The sequence below is a fragment of the Aulonocara stuartgranti genome (genome assembly GCF_965226115.1).
Source record: "Aulonocara stuartgranti genome assembly, chromosome: 23".
Lineage (NCBI taxonomy): Eukaryota > Metazoa > Chordata > Actinopteri > Cichliformes > Cichlidae > Aulonocara > Aulonocara stuartgranti.
Genome location: NC_138958.1, coordinates 13,641,509 through 13,647,513, shown reverse-complemented (window position 1 = coordinate 13,647,513; position 6,005 = coordinate 13,641,509). Strand labels below are relative to the sequence as shown.

Genomic DNA, 6,005 nt, shown 5'->3' with positions numbered 1-6,005 from the left:
TGATGTCAGATACTAACAGGCAGAGGTTGTTGTTTCTGCAATATGACAACAACACCTCGAATAAAGAGAGTGAAATATGCAAACAAATACCACAAGTTAAACCGGACCCTTATTTGGAGGGCCACTTCTGGCCCCCAGGCCACATGTTTGACACCAAATCACTGTACACTCTTCTTTCATTTACATTTTAAGGGTTCTAAGTATCGGTACGTTCAATTTTTCAGTATTTATTAGGATGACATTTTATTTGAGGAGAAAGCCTCCAGCGTGGACCTTTGCCTGACTGCAGCGTGCAGCTGTGCGCACAGACCGGAGATGTGTGCGCACTGAGGGCCGTGCTGTTTTGGCCTGCTGCCTTACATGGGCAAACCTCTGAACTGACTCAGACGAGCTGGAATTTCAGCGTGACGTCACTGCCTACAACTCTCCCAGAATTTGGATCAAGTAGTTTTCACTGTTTTTGGTGGGATTTCAGCCCCTGTGTTAGGTTTCCTAGAAAGCGAGGTAAGTGAAACTATACGTCGCACCTTTTCAAACATACGGGCGGTTTCCGGTGGAGTTTGACGTGTTGCTGTTAAGAACCCGGCTCTGGAGCAGTTCGTGCTCACTTTGTTCGGCCTTGTTGGGATGTAATGTGGATTTTACTGCAGCTCGGACGGGTTCACAGTGAGGGCGTGGACTCTGTACCAGAGCCCGGGCCGGTAGGACTGTGACACGGGGAAACTAACAGAGCTAACTTGTCGCTAGCTAGTGCCGAGCTGGACTCAGTCATGCACAGAAAACACGTTCAAACACTGTGAAGCGGCTCATTTGGCTAAACGAGACTCGGGGCGTCTCTGCGGGGCTCCTAGATTTAGCACAGTGGTTTACTGCAGAGCAATGCGGAAGACACCAGAGCCCCCACAGAGCCCTCCATCAGAAGGGAAACATGTCGCTGCTTTTTACTTTAGAGCGCCCAGAAACTTCCGTTTACTAAAAAATAGTTATTTGTATCGTCACTGTTGCTGCTTGTTGGACTCGTTTGCCTCGAATTCGCCACGTTGTTCGAGTACTTTTCATAGCCGCGTGTGTCACAAAGTAACACATCTGTGCTTTGTTGGCGTTATTGCTACAGAAGTATCCTTCACAGCAGGGGAGTCAAACTTTTTAAAGGCGAAACAATAAAAAACAAACAAACCCAACAACAACAACTATCAATGCGAATCTGTGTTCTCCACTTTGGAAAGAAGCCTTTATGTTGTCGCTGATGACGTCTGTGACAATTTTGACTGTACTGTCAGGTGACGGTACTTTTGAGCGTGGACACATTTTTTTTTCCGCTTTAGCATAAGCGCCACCACCTTATAACGTCTATGCATCCCACTATCACCCATCCTAGTTGGATCATCTAGTGGGCACTTTGAGCTCAGTTGGGGGCCACTCGAGGGAAAAAATAACAAGAAAGAAAATAAAGTTTTTATCATTAAACCATACACCACTGTCAGTTCAGTTCAGTTTTATTTCTATAGTACCAAATCACAACAACAGCTGCCACTAGGTGCTCAGTAATGTAAGGTAAAGACTCTGCATTGATAGAGAGAGAACCCTCTGTAAGTAAGCACTTGGCAGCAGTGGGAAGGAAAAACTCCCTTTTAACAGGAAGAAACCTCAGTCATAACAAGACTGGACATAAGGCAAAGGGGACAGGATAAAAGACAGAGAGCTGGAGATTAAACTGATTAAATGCGAAGTGGCGAGAGAGTGGTAAAGAAACACTCAGTGCATCATGGGAAACTTCCAGAAGCCAGGTTTATTGCAGTGTAACTAAGGGAGGGTTCAGAGTCCCCCGATCTAGCCCTAACTACGTGCTGCACCAAAAAGGAAAGTTTTAAAGTGAAACTTTTAAAGTAGAGAAGGTTTCTGTGTCCTAAATCCAAACTGGAAGCCTGTTCCACAGAAGAGAGGTCTGAAAATGAGAGGTCTGTCTCCCATTCTACTTTTAAATATACTAGGACCCACAGTAAGCCTGCAGTTTGAGAGTGAAGCACTTAACTGGGGGGGGGGGGGGGGGGGGATGATACTATGAGATAAGACATGGCCCAATGATCCATCATTTTTTCATCTATTACATTATTTAAATGAAGGAATATAGTACAAAAGTCAATGTTATGCCTGCCTGCCATGGGGATTATGTTGGATTTATGGTTTTATGGTGGTGACACATTGTAACTGCAGACATTTATGAAGTCCAACCTTGTATGCACTTTCATACACATGTATCAGTGCAGCCTGCATTCACTGCAATTGGCCTTTTGGCCACCACTGTCGTCTGCTACGTGTTTCCAGCTTCTGCCGCCATTTTTCCCATCAACTGGAAGAGAATGAATCAACTCAAAGAGACAATTAGTTTGTCTTTCGTAAACAACACAGTCAGGCATTGGTGTAGATATTTATTGAGACTGGGAAGCTCAAGTGACTGTTTGTTAGCCGTTTGTGTAATTATTTTACAGTTTGGAACTGAATGTATCAATCGGTCAGTTTTCTAATGCTTATATCCGGGTCCTGGGTCACAGAGGCAGCTCTCCACGCAGAGATGTCCAGACCTCCATCTCGCAGCTACCTCCTCTAGGCTGTGGTAGGCTCTGGTACTGACACTTAGACATAATCTCCACAGTTTGTCTTGGGTCTGCTCCAGAGTGTCCTTCCTGTAAGATATCTGAAACATTTCACCTCTGAGGTGTCCAGGAAGCACTTAGTCAGTTGTCTGAGCCACTTCAACTGACTCCATTTGATGTGGAGGAATATCAGCTCTGCTCCGAACCACTTCTGAGAGACTGAGATCCTCACCCTTTCTCTAAGGGAGAGCCCAGACATCCTCCAGGGAAGGCTCATTTCTGCTGCACAGACACAAACTAGGCAGGTTAAAAGTCCAGCATCGATCATAATGAATAAAAATACTGCATCATTTCTTCTTCTTAGAAGCATAAATGAAAGCATTTTATGATCATGTGTGATTGCCTCTCTATAGTCCTGTATTCCTAATCTTCTGTTGCAGCACCAGTTAAAACTGTTGCCTGTCATTCCAGCTGCATATCTGTTTTGTGATCATCTTTGGGTGGGATATATACTCCTGTTATGACCTGGACAAAATGGATGAATAAATCTGCTTTGCATTCCCACATAAATTCCTTCTAGATTGAAGTTTTGCAGTGCATAAAAACCAACAAAGTGGAACTTTAAAGGCTAAGTCCCACATCTACTTCTCTATAATTCTGCTGTTGTATGGTTTGACAGGATGATGGTTTTAAAATGCAGATGCAGTGTATGTAAGATTGTTTCATGGTAAATGTATGGGTCTCTGCTTTTTACATTGTGTGTTTAACAGCCTTTTGAAAGGGTTTCAGACTCGCATAGTCACAGGTGACGCAACATCTCCAAAACGGTTGTTAACTGGTGTTGTACATCAATAAAATATGAAGAATTAGTTTACCCGACTAATATTTGTATCGGTGACTGGACAGGGCAGTAACATTCAGTTGTCAGATAATAAGTCATGCACATCCATATAGTGTACAACAAGCCAGGCTGTAAACCAGAGAGGAGTGCTTGTGCAAATAGTGGCCAGAGATATGGACTTTTCCCTTGCAGATATGTTTAAAAATGTTTGGTCTGTTGACGTAACCAGTACTGAGGCAATACCTCCGTATTTTGCTTCAAGATTTCCTCAGAAAGTTGACTAAACTGAACCCTTTTATACCTAAATGGATCTGACGTCATCTTCCTCTTTGTGAGTGAAACAAGAATCTTGGTCCAGGCTGTAGGTATTGTTCTGCCTTGGAATGAAAAATAAATCTCACTTTCTTCTTTAAAAGACTGAATTCAAACTTTGACTTGGATGTGAATTTCAAATCAATAACACCAAGGTCCCTTGGGAGAGCTGTCATCAAACTGAATACATCTGCGTCGCTCCGACACATTTTCTACTCAGGCAACATTAAACGAAACTGTCTTTAAAATCTCTAGCTAAAAAGAACTCGTTTGACAGCGTTGATGATGTTAAACTTAAAAGATGAGTGGCTCTGCTGCCTTTGAGCCTTGGCCCCCCTGGTAGTTTTAGTCAAGTTATTCCACTGTTTGTGTTTCTTGACATATTTTAATGAGAATGTCCTTCTCTGAAAGAAACGGCACCAGTTTTTCATACTCACACAGCACCTCTTTTAGAAAACACTACCTCTATAAGCTGTGATAAACCAAGGATCTTCTAAGGCTGTAGATAGTTAATTACAATTAGTGTTGTTATGAATGGCGGTTAGCTTTGGCAAGCTGATCCTGGGTTCGAATCCACCATCAGGCCAGAGCCTTTCTCTGTGCAGTTTGGATGTTCTCCGTGTGTCTGTGTGGGTCTTCCTCAGTACTCCGGCTTCCTTCCACAGTCCAAAGACAGCTTTCACTTTGGGTTCTTGGCTAGCTAAGTGTTAGCATTGGTGTCTGGCTAGCCTAGCGTTAGTATGTTCTCTGGCTAGCTAAGTATTAGCATGGTGTCTGTGCATAAAGCCGAAGTTGTGTTAGCAGCTTAATGCAGCTGTTCCCGTCCTTTATTCAGTTTCCACTTTACAGTGGAACCCCAACTTACGAAATTAATTCATTCCCGAGGGTCTTTCGTAAGTCGAAAATTTTCGTAAGTTGAAGCACCCATTGCACCTTTTAAGTGAGGCGATGCTGAACGATAGGCTATAGGCTAATTGCTAACTAGAACAACAATAAGTCATTCAAGTGGAACAGCGAAACTCAAGTACGGAAGCCAAGGGGTTGTCACATGATTTGGAAGGCATTGTAGGCATTGTAGGCTCAGCCAATCAGAGCCCGCAGATTTCGTTACACGGGCATTTTGCCGTAACACGGGCAGAAATATATTGCCGTTCAGTGCCTTCGTAACTTGAATTTTTCGTAATATGGGGTATTCGTAAGTCAGGGTTCCACTGTACTATCACGCTCCTGTCCTTTTGTGCAGTAAAAAAAAGTTATGTCCATATCAACATTGTAGACGGCGTTGCTATTTCCTCCACGCCCTGTGAACTGAAATCATTGGATTGTAGTGCAAGTGCAACAGGAACCACTAAGCATCAACAGGCAGCTAGACTAACAATTCCAAGGAACTGAACTACTAGATTCCTGATTCCCATCCCTAGATCCTGAAGGACATTTGGATCTGAATGGGTCAGTGATGTTTTCTTGAGTGGCTGAAGACACCATCTCCCAGTTTTTCATACTCCATACATTTCTGAATCTGCATCCAGATCTTAATCAACTCAAAACTCATCATTTAAATTTGGGTCGATATGAAACTTCCTTAAAGGATGACGAATGGGTTTATTGTTATTGCACAAAAAAACGATAAAATTGATGCAAATATGTTAAATGAACACCAAAGATCGCCTGGGACCGATAACAACACAGTTCCCCACCAGCCCCATGATGCAACCTACACAGCATAGCATAACATGTCTGTGCCTGTTTAAGACTTCTGCTGTTTTCTCAGCTTGGGGTGTGACATGTAGTGGGCTGGTTTTCCCAATACTCCTATCTGACTCTTATTTAATCCAAAAGAATCCTGTAGGATAATTCGGGGTCGTCCCCTACAGCTGCAGGGCTCCTTCAAAGCTAAAACCATTTCGGGGGGATTTTTATTTTGTAAGTACTTGCGGTATCTGTTTGATGAATTTTATTAGTGTTGATTTCAGATAGAAATACACACTTGAACCCAGACAATGCTACTACTAATAATGCAGTCTACGGTATATAACTAATGTCCATTCAGCATAACATTTAAACAAAAAGTAGCATAAAGGTTGAATTTTTATATCTCATGGAGACGCAAGTCATCAGTTTGCTGTTTAATGTAATGACATCTTTGGAAAATCACCATTGATAGTTTTTTGGGTTTTTTTCTTTTTCTTTTTCTAGGAAAATAGGTCAAAAACAGAGTTTTTACAGTTCCAACAAGCTTGAAAGTCAGTATTTGGTGT

The 6,005-nt window shown here is 42.6% G+C and overlaps 1 protein-coding gene across 1 annotated transcript in view; it reads left to right on the top strand.

Moving 5' to 3' along the window:
• Positions 1–203: 203 nt before the first annotated feature.
• Positions 204–6,005, top strand: part of lpp (LIM domain containing preferred translocation partner in lipoma) — a 189,795-nt gene continuing 183,993 nt past the window's right edge. Inside the window, exon 1 of the mRNA XM_082523210.1 lies at positions 204–504. The gene's annotated coding sequence lies outside the window, so the exon portion shown is untranslated. The remainder of the gene's footprint in view (positions 505–6,005) is intronic.